The sequence below is a fragment of the Haliotis cracherodii genome, unplaced genomic scaffold (genome assembly GCF_022045235.1).
Source record: "Haliotis cracherodii isolate W230 unplaced genomic scaffold, xgHalCrac1.p SCAF_17, whole genome shotgun sequence".
Lineage (NCBI taxonomy): Eukaryota > Metazoa > Mollusca > Gastropoda > Lepetellida > Haliotidae > Haliotis > Haliotis cracherodii.
This window is the reverse complement of record NW_027266272.1, coordinates 30,119,001-30,130,494: the sequence shown is the minus strand read 5'-3', so window position 1 is coordinate 30,130,494 and position 11,494 is coordinate 30,119,001.

Sequence of the window (11,494 nt, the reverse complement as noted above, 5' to 3'; positions counted from 1 at the left end):
CACCTCCAAAATATATGGCTTTGTGAAGTCGGGGAATCCTAAGACTGGTGATGTGGTGAGTTTTGTCTTCAGTTCTTGAAAGGCTTGGTCGCAGGAGGCATCCCATGCACTGATTCCAAGTCCTTTGTTCGACTTTCTCCTCCTTCCATGTCTCTTGGGGTTGGTACCTTGCAGGAGTGCATGGATTGGGGCAGCTATTTTTGCAAAATCCCGGACAAACCTCCTGTAATAACCTGCCAGTCCCAGGAATCCTCTCACTTCTGTTTCAGTTCTTGGAGTTTCCCAATCCAAAACAGCTTTGGTTTTATCTGGGTCTGGAAGAATGCCCTCCTGGGATATCTGGTGCCCTAGGTATCTCAGCTTTTCCTTGAAGAGTTGGCACTTTTCTGGGCGAACTTTGAGATTGTATGATGCCAGTCGGGTCAAAACCCTGTCGAGTCGTTCAAGGACCTCTTCTTCTGTTGAACCGAATACTAAGATATCATCCATGAAGACAATGAGTGTTTGAAAATTTTGGTCCCCGAAGATCTTGTCCATGAGGCGCATGAATGTTGCTGGTGCACCGGTTAGTCCAAAGGGCATCCTGGTATATTCATAAAGTCCGCCAGTACCTATCCTGAAGGCAGTCTTTTCGATGTCTCCCTCAGCAACTGGAATTTGGTTGAAGCCATGCGCCAGATCCAGGCTGCAAAAGTACTTAGCACCCTTCAAAACATCTAATGCTTCTTCAATCCTGGGCAGAGGATACGCATCTTTGCGTGTTTTTGCATTTAAAGCTCTGTAGTCACAGCAAATCCTCAGCTTTCCATTACTCTTGCGGACCAGAACCACTGGTGATGCATACGGACTTGAAGATTCCCTTATGATGCCAGTATCTAGTGCTTTTGCGATATATTCCCGGACTTCTTCCCATTGCTGGGGTGGGATCCGTCTATGAGGGGCCTTGACTGGGACTTCATCCAGGGTTATGATCTTGTGCTGAACTGCATTACAAAATCCGATGTCTTCATCACATGAGCTAAAAGTTTTGTGGTGTTGGAAAATAACTTCAGCCAACTTTTCTTGACACTGGCCACTGATGTTCTTTCCAAGATCCATCTTTTCAATGAGATTTCTGGATATTTCCTTTGCGACCAGGTCCCCCTTGACATTCCTGACTTGAATTTCATTGTTGCTGACGTTGACAATTTCGAACTGTGGCTCCAAAGAAGCATGCTTCAGTGTGGCAATTGGGGTTCTTGGCTTGAGGTACAAGTCACTGTTGCTGAAGTTTGCGACTTGTACTGGGATGCAACCTGAGCTTGATACTTTAACAAATGATGGGCCGATTGCTAAACCTTTCTGCAGTGGAAATGAGTCCGCATCAAGTTCCTCCACAATAGCTGTACAAGATTCTTTAATCTGCCGACAGCTCCCCTCAATGATGTGGATGGATTGTGCTGGAATTAGTACAGGTGCTCTGCCCGCTACCCTGACTCTACCTACATCATTTTTCTTTCTCTCTGCACAGACTTCTTCGTAGAGGGCCAAAATGGTCTGCCAGTCTTTAGGGAAGTTTTCTGTAGGAGTGCTTAATTTCATATCCCTGAAGACATTGGAACCCAAAACTCCTGGAACTTCTTGCTTTCTTAATCTTGTACTTTCATCCTTTGGGTCCCTTACTACCAAAAATCCTAAGTTTGTGAATTCAAGGCCAAAAACTTGTAAAGAGAACTCCACATAGCCCAGGATGGGGATATCCAGTCCATTAGCTGCCTTCACATGAATGTAGCTTGAAACATCCCTCAAATCCTCTAGCAGAAAGTGTTTCTGAAAAAAGGATTCCGTGATTGTTGACACTTGTGCTCCAGTATCAACCAAGCATTTTGTTTCAATGTTATTCAGTGTTACAATGACTTCTGGACATTTCCCCACCGCTCTAAATAAGAATGAGCCTTTGTCGTCCTCGCCTGCTGTGAGACTCTCCACTGCAGACTCTAGGCATTTCCCTGTGGTTTGTGCTCCTTGTTGTTGTACCACCAGCGTGGGCATTCCCTCTTGAAGTGATCCGGAGATCTGCAGATCCAACAACATCGATCATTTTGTGCTTGTACTTGTTGCTTTGGCTGGTACCCTTTCATCGGCCTCATTGACTGGTTTACGTCAAGAGCTTTAAGTAGACTGTCAATTTGCTTTTGCTGCTGGTCAATCATGGCTTGCTGTTTCTGGATCGTGGTCTCCTCTATTCTCGTGGCAGCAGCTTCTTGGGAGTGGACAGACTTTGGCTTCTTTGGTTGTCCCAGCCAACTGACAGCCCTGTCCCTAAAGTCGAAGAAGGACAAACTTGGGATCTCCATGTTTAATCGTCTTAGTTCCCTCTTTAGTCCTTCTTCGTTAACAGTCTCTGCAAAGCGCCCCTTTAGTGTGTCTGTTCTTCTTACTTTGAGTGTTGGGTCCAACTCAACCATGCGGTCGAACAGTTCAACCATATTTAGGGAACAGGTGACAATGTCATCATCCCCTTGATGCAGGGAATAAAACTTCTGTTGGAGGATGGGAAGTTGGTCACCATCTCCAAATACCCTGAGCAGGATTTTCAGGATTTCCTCAGGGTTGTCCTTCAGGTCATCTCCCCGACCAAGAATCTCCTGTCTGGCCTTTCCTGCCAAGTTATCCACAATATGTGCTCCAAGCTCTTGCTTGGTCATTTTCCTGGCGTCAGCATGGCTTCTGACATCTGCAATCCAGTCTGAGACAGACGGATCGCCTGATTTCTCTGGCCGTCCCCTGAATCTGTCCAGACGTCTGCCTGAAACCATCATGACAGGTTTTGGAGCTTCCTTTTCCTGATTCTGAATCCAGGCATCTTGGTCCTTTAACCTTGCTCGAAGCTGCTCCAGCTCGTTAGCCAATTCAGTCACTTTCTCCTCGGGACTCTTGGGATTTTCAGTGTCTCCTGGCATGCTGAAATCCTTCGAAAATGCTAAGGTAAACAAGGCAATGTAAGTTATCTTATTACAACATGTTAAGGGGCAACCTAACGTAACATGAGATTACTGTTCAAGTAAAGTTCACCATCAACACCAGTGGGAAATATCACAGTTACAGTCACTGAACATCAGATACTTGAAACGCTGTTCCTGGACTTGAACAGCTCTTCTGGGATGCCTTCACAGACTGTGCTTCAAACCGATCCGGCAGCTGGGGGTCCACCTTGAGTCTTCATCCCACTTCTGACACCATGTAAAAGCTGGACAAAGTCGTTCTCTGGGTCCATGTATTTTATTAATACTGAAGATGGTAGACCTAAACAATAATATACAAACTTTTAATATACTTGGTAACATCATGTATGGCCTTTCATAGATGATAATGCTGTATCGTATCTGCATATTACACATGCATATAATAATCATATATGGCTGAAAGTATCAGTTATCATACATTCATATTTCATCATCGTAATACACACAGTGTAGTTCTTTTCAATGAAAACAATGCATAAAAGTACAATATAAACATCTGCATGGTAGAAAGTATCTTTTACATACAATGTCAAATGTACCAATAGCACTCACAGTAACTTACAGTAAAATAACAGATCCAGTGGGTCGGAACACCTTTATAACAGTTTATATACTAAATAATCTAACTAATTACAAAGTAACTAACATAAAGAAAGTATCGACAAACAAATGACAATGTACCCGTTGAGGTTTATAGACTTACCCCCAACTACCTCTGTTACATCTGTAAACGACTGGAATGGGCTTCCAGGCCTAGTAGGACGTAACTACAATACAATATGCAAAACTGACAATTCCATTCAATTACAGTCTTAGTAATTAACAACTTATCAATGCCTAATTCTATAAACCACTCTGAGATTCGAGCCTTATTTAAGTCCCTCGCTTGCACGTGGCATTGAAACGTAAACAAAACAGAACAAAGGACCAACAATGGAGTAGAAGTGTATAATTACAGTACAAGGGAAATTCGCGTCTCATGCAGTACAGCATGACCAACGGGAGATAACTGCTTATGGGATAGATAGCTATAACAGTAGTCACTACAACTAAAACCCGTAGTTTATTTGTTAATCTCATAACACAATTTAAATAGTATGCACTTCTTTGTGCTCACACAACCATTGAGAAAAGAAATGTTGACTAGGTTACAATTCTACTACTACTATGCTGATGAAAATATGTGTAAGCAATGAAACAGCCTCTACACGGCGTTCCTATACTGACTATAGTACAGTGGCTGCTACAAGATGGTAATTCGATACTTAACACAGTTTCTACAAAATTAAACTTTGCCACTAAAACCATCACAGACAAATGTACTTCTATAGCATAAAGCAACAATATATCAGCTAAAGGGGTGTACTTACTCATTGATAAAATAGCTAATTAGAGCTGGTCCAAAACAATGTGCTCTGTGTTGAAACAACGTGCTCGGCTGGCTGGCTAAAACAATGGAATTGGCCTGAGCGCGAGATGGAGTGATAAGCAAAGCATTTTGGGATATCCCACAGTAATTAACTAAGGCCAGATACGTATTTTTGAACTTGTAGGAAATAAACAAATCTTTAAAGGATATGGTTACATTAATGTGACATATAAAATAACTTCTTAATCAGGAATGTTTACAAACATTTCCGAGCACAGTCGGAAACTACCGAAGATAATGTAAGCAAAAGTGCGTGTCTGATAGCTACTTTACACTAAGCTGGGCCACGTTGGCGGGTGTTGGGTCTCTGGTGTACACTCTCCGCCTTGAAAATCCCATAGATCTCTTTTCGGGACATGTCAGAGGACTTCTATTGCCCCTACGCCTTGTCGGAGATAATCGGTGACGATCTGAACACGATGTGGTCTGGCACTGGCATCTTGCAGTTCAAATTTTCTATTGATAATTGTAGCTAATGGAAAAACGGCCGAACGCCAAATTTCGTCAACATATCACTAGCCAGTCTCATGTCCATACACAATAGCCAAATCAGTTCGCCTGCCATGTGTGATACCACTGCACACCGTGACATTACCAATATCAAAGCATGAACTCATGATCAAATCCCATCAGTTTTGGTTCACAGTAATTATCTCTCGTTCATTTGCATGCTTTGGAAATATGCTTTCTTTAAAAAAGTGGACACAGCACGGTACTATTGTCGTTACAATACAGGCCCCGATTACTAGTTTAATCACTCAGCAATTGCATTTAATTCTATTATTTGAAACTCTAATATATGTATACCTGCTGAATATCAGTAGGGGATTATAAGGGAGACGGATACCTCACATAAGACATACGTGCAATTTAAGTTTATCCCTATAAAAGTTAGTGGGCACAGGTTGGAGACCAAAAATTCCCATACACGATTACAATCACCTGCAGAAGTAGTTAGTTAGCTGAAGTGTGATTTCATTTCTTTTATATTGTTGTACAATTGTATATTCATATAAAATACAGGCATTATGTTCGTAAAAAAAGCCAAGAGGCCAACAGTACAATTGAAAGTTACAATAACCTAAGAACAAAGTGAAATATTTTCATTTTTATCCATTTAATTATAAGCAGTCCCCACTATATACATATCCAATAATCACATAGTCTTATTTGTTATACAGCATTGTAATTTTATTGATAAACAATGTTATAATAGTATTACATTGCTATTGAATGTAACCAGGGATGAGAAAGTTTCTATATTTAGATGCTTTTGGAGTCAATCGTAATCTGGAATCTTCGAGAAAAATTAGACTAATCCAGCATAGTACTGAACCTTGTAAAAGGTATTTAGACAATATGTGTGAAAATAATTAGTTTCAACCTCTTTTTCTGTTACCACTGCTTTTGTATTTTAAACTGCTATTGTAATTATACTGCTTTTGAATTTCGTGCTGCCGATCTATTGTACTGCCATTGTATTTACTTTGCAGTAGTTGGTATTGATTTGTAAACCTGGTTACTTTTATAATACATTTGTTAATTGTATACCATTTCTTTATTTCCATCTTTCACGTATAGATTTCTGGGGTAACTTATTGTTTCAATTTGGATGTCGACACGTAACCACGACCAGTTATATTTGGGATAACACTTTCTGAGTAAAGTACAGATTCTAGTATATTTTGGGGTTTAGTCCTATCCGGGATTCGAATCCACACTGCCGGGGTGAGGCACCTAATCGCCAGCACACAAAGTCAGCGATCTAACCCATTCAGACACCATAGTTAAATTTCCCAATAGAACATTTAAAACCATCTACGCATGAAATCACCAAAATTAAACAAAAATACTGTTTTGTCTATAGGTTTTCAGTCAAAGGTGTTGAATGCTATATATAAGTGGTAAAAGATCTGGGATTGAATATATTTCTGTGTATTCTATTAAGTCATAACTTAGTCAAGTGATTTCAGACATAAATCCATATTTTGATCTTCGCTTATGAGTATATCAGGAACTGACTGTATCCTTCTAGATAGAGTGAGAGATGCAACTTAAGAGAAGACAGATAACAGTTTAATCTGTCACCAATATATTTAAACACTGCTTTTGTATGTTAACGTTTGGTATACAAGTGAAAAGTCCTCCCTTTAAGGACATGAACAGCTCACCAGGTCTGTAGGACTATATTCGTGAGATATAGTGAGTGAGTGAGTGGGTATGGTTTTACGCCGCTTTTAGCAATGTTCCATATCACGGCGGGGGACACCAGAAATGGGCTTCACTCATTGTACCCATGTCGGGAATCGAACCCAGGTCATTGGCGTGACGAGCGAACGCTTTAACCATAAGGCTACCCGACCGCCCCTCGTGAGTTATAAATTACCAGGAGGAAAGTGAGGCTCTGACCCAATGTCTACCCTCGTGTACCATCGCTTGCCCAGGTGAATATGATACGAGTTAGTATGTGGGTCATCATGAGAGTATGCTGTTGTATGATCATATTATGAGATACCGGAAAGAAGTTGAACCGAGCTTGTTTTAATGGTATGAGTGCCGCCGAGTTTATCATCTGTCATTTGGGTATCTATCCTGCTATAGATCTACTAGATCTATTTCATATTTTAGCTGCATTAATCCCCCTCTCCTTTTGATTATTGTTGTTTTTGATTTTATAGTTATAAGAACTAATAAAATAATTATAAACCACATAGAAATCTCCACATACCACACATGTTTAGGGTGTGTATCATCACATCTAGTTTATCATGAAAACTAGATTCATCAGTATTTGGATCATGTATACTGATAATAACCAGTTTGTATGTATCCAGGAAGTTCTGTTGTAATCGTATTTCCAGCATCACGGTTGTTGTCAAAGTGCTTGGGACCGGCTCCGTAGTCTAGTGGTAGAGCAACTGCCCGGAGGGAGGTAGGTCGAGGGTTCGATTCCCAGCCGCGTCAAACCATAAGACATTAAAAGACGGAACTTGTTGTTACCCTGCCTGGCGCTCGGCATTACGGGGCTAAAACAAGGAATGGTCAGCTCTGAGTCATTATAGTCTGTCTTAGTAGGATATTCATGTTAAACTGTGGCATGGTATCTCAGTTGGCATTACAAAACAGGCATTAGCCCGAACTAGTACAAGTAACCACACATACACACACGTTCACTCACAACACACAGATGCATGCACGTCGCTATATGAGTGTAATAATCTTGAAAGCGACGTTAAACCCCTTTTCATCTCACCTCTAAGTACTTCGAACATAAAATAGCTACCCCTCTGGAATTACCTTTAAATGAGCTAAATTAACATATCTTACATACCAAGTCTTCGTAGACTTCGTGTTTCCTTGTTACCTTGATTGATGAACGTCTTCTCTTCAAGAATCTGAAACTTCACCTTCGCTTTGCCTTAACGTTCAAACCTCTGCCATTTAATGATGTAATCTTTATTTTATCCATTATCCATTGTGAGTGGGTGAATCGTATACCTGATATAGGATTAGTTCGTATGTGGAGCAAGGAAACGGACTCCTCCTTATAAACTAACTTATATTGCAATATGGTATCTTATGTCATGCATGGTAGGTTGATATGAATAAAGCAGGTTCGTGTACAGAGAATGTTTTCTCTGTTTGAAAAGAATGCAACAAGCATTGAACAAATACAATAGAAACGACGTTCATAACATGTAGGCGTGGTTTATTCATAAGTGAATACCCACGTATTATTCTGTAAATATATCAACACATTTCAAATATTTAGGTTAAGTACACACTATATTCACTCTGAAACACAAAAATTGTAGAATTTTAGAAAAATCCTTAAGAGTCGTTGGAAAGATATTAAATGAAAAATTACGACAACACAGAATTTTAGCAAATATCCTTTAGAGTCGTGCGAAAACATATTAGCAGTATATTTGTGGATGTATACAAGTCCTTAAGGGAATCAGTCGATGACTGTAGTTCAGTTTAAATCTGTTTTAGAGTGAGCAATCAGTGTAGTAAGATATAATTCAACTTTATGTAATTGCCAAAACTACATGTGACTCCCTCAGCTGTTGTCGATCCTACAGTAAATACACATACAAATGTACATTTATCACAATTGTTATTGATCGTTTCCTCCGAAGTATATTTCAATTAGTCATCAAATTATCGAGTATGCAATCGTACTGCTATGGATCTATAACACTCAGTCAGGTGAAACATACCTTATATTTTCCATTCAGACAAAAAATTATTCAGGAAAACATAATTACAAGAAAGGGATGTATGAACACACAATTAATTATCTAAGATCCATATCTATATCTGTTAATTGTGTAGCATTCCTGGGGGCACGGGTGGCCGAGTCGTGTAAGGCGCCGCGATTCGCTGTGCAGAGTTGCGTCCCTTGGGCACGCCAGAAACCTGTGATTGTGGGTTCGAATCCCGTTTTGCCACGATTATGTTTCTAGGTTTGTCAGCACCATGCTCGTGGGGTTCTCTAAAGTGGTAAACGTCTGAGGCCTGTATCACTTCGGGCTGGAATACTGAATACTGTTAAAAGCCCAACTCACTCATTCACTTTTCACCCTATATGTGTCATTAATAGGCGAACCGAAAAGATCCGGCTTATAATTGGTCTTCATCAACCCATGCTAGACGTAAGAGGCGACTATAGTCCGGCAGAGAAATGAATATTTTCCCACAACCCAGAATTAGGGGATAAAGTTTTTTTTATTGCTGGATTTGTTTAATGATGTACTTTAGATTATGAAACTGACTGATGACACTCTGTCATCTTTGGGCATTTTGAAATATTCAAGATGGCCGACAAGATGGCCGCCAAAACATGAAAATATCGCTTCCTTGCTAACAGTATGGAATATGATACCACTTTTGGAGCAAATCACTAATATTTTGATTTCAACTAATTAGAATATGGTATTCTAAATGAACTGGTATCATTTAAAACATAATTTGATTCTTAAATAAGCAATATAACTGGCAAAATGCCTGTCGAAACATTATAAAGTCAACAAGCACGGCATTCTTTTTAAGGATAATTCTGAACTTTCAAAAATGAATATTGGCTCAAGGTTTTCTTCACATACATACAATCATCATCAACAACATGGTTAGTGAGTTGGTTGAAGCAGACACTGGAGCTACAACGTAATAGGAGAAGGCCTCGTAAGTGTGTCACTTGTGCCTAATCCATTTGGTTTTCCGAAATTAAATATGTTTAAATCAATACCGCAGCTGGTAGTTTAATTTGTGAAAAATAGCAGCTGTCGGGGCTATGGGTCAGTGGGTGATTGACGATTTGCGATGGCGCCAGCTGGGGTAGGAGACGACACACTTTCCAAATTATTTCTCAACCTTATCTGATGCTAATTCAACAAGAAACACAGAGACACATAGTTTTTGATAGAGGCTACTTGTTATACTATATTGTTGATTAAAATATGTAAAACTATGTATCTCTGGCTGTATTGTCATCCCTTCAATCAGTAAAGTGGACTATTCCAACTACACACATTACCTAATTATAAATCTCATCCAGGCATGGCATACCCACATCACCTAATTGTATTTTGGTACCTTGTGGGGAGAAATTAGGCGATCTGGGAGGACACCGTTATATCATCTAACATGTCCAACTCTGCTCTTAAGTAAACAAGAACCTAATCAGTGAGGGGTCCTTTATCATCCATATTTGACTGCTTATAAAAATCTTATATCTCTCCTCACAGCTGGTTATCATATTTTTGCTGCTGAATATTCGAAACAGAGTGATTGAGTTGGTACAACACATGTATACGGTTCCATTTTAAATGACTGCAGCGCTCCATTATGAAAACAAGTTGTTTTAACGCCGCTCTCAGCAGCATTCCAGTGATATATGACGGCAGCCTGTTGTATATGAAATAAATGCAAATTGAATCTTGAATCTTGAAAGTTGCAGCTTTTCCGCAAATCAGTATGACATGCAGTATACAGTATATCAACTGCAATTTACTGTATACAACATGCAGTATACAGTGTGTCGCGAGCTCCGCGCTGGGCTGGAGCACACATTTCCTGCCCCTCTCCCTTCGGCAAACACCTCATGGGGGGTGTAATGAGGTCACAGGTCAGGCGTGCACTCGTCAGTTGTCTGATACGGTCAAGAGTAAGATCTTCCGGACTATCACAGCACTAGAGGAATGTGGATTGTTGATGAGGTACAACGTGTTTGAAACTGGGAGTTGAACACAAACACTTATAGAGAAGAGCTCACCATAAAACGTTATGGACTCGCGGACGGACTTGTGTTTTCAGTTCAAGACGTACATGTATCAAGTTGAACTTCTACGACAGCTATAACTTGGTTACCGCTTCCTAACTGTAACATTAACTGAACATTACGCCTTTTATACATATTTGTGATGGGGCGACAATGCGACAGCGAGACATATTTTGACATTGAAAAATGTCGCGTTACGGCATTGTCGCCCTTTTGTAAAATATAGAAAAAGATTATTCAAAGAGCGACAATGCGACAACGCGACAATGCGACAAATTGCCAAAATATCGCGTTGTCGAATTGTCGTGCTTTGGTTAATTTCGACACATTTTGCTTGTTTTTGTAAAGGCGTCAATGCGGCAATACGACAACGCGACAATGTCCCTTCCAAGATTCCATAGTGATCCGTGCAAATAAAACTGAGTTATGAAATAGAAGTTTAACATGCCAGTTAAAAGATAAAGTGTAAAAATGCGCTGATGAGTTCATCTGCATGCCGAGTCTATACGCTGTGATGAACAATAATGCTCTGAGCCAATACATTTTGTCAAATGTATGACATGTATTACCTGTAGGAACATATATTTATACTCGTCCATATTTTTGACGGACAATATAATATACATGCTCGGTAATAGTGAGGACGGGCATCATTGTGTGTTTCCGTGCTCACCTTTCGCGAACACCCGTTGGATGGCCTGAACCACTTCGGATTTTTATCCCACATCAGTCTGATACACCGTGATATAACTAAAATACAGTTCAAAGTGGTGTTTA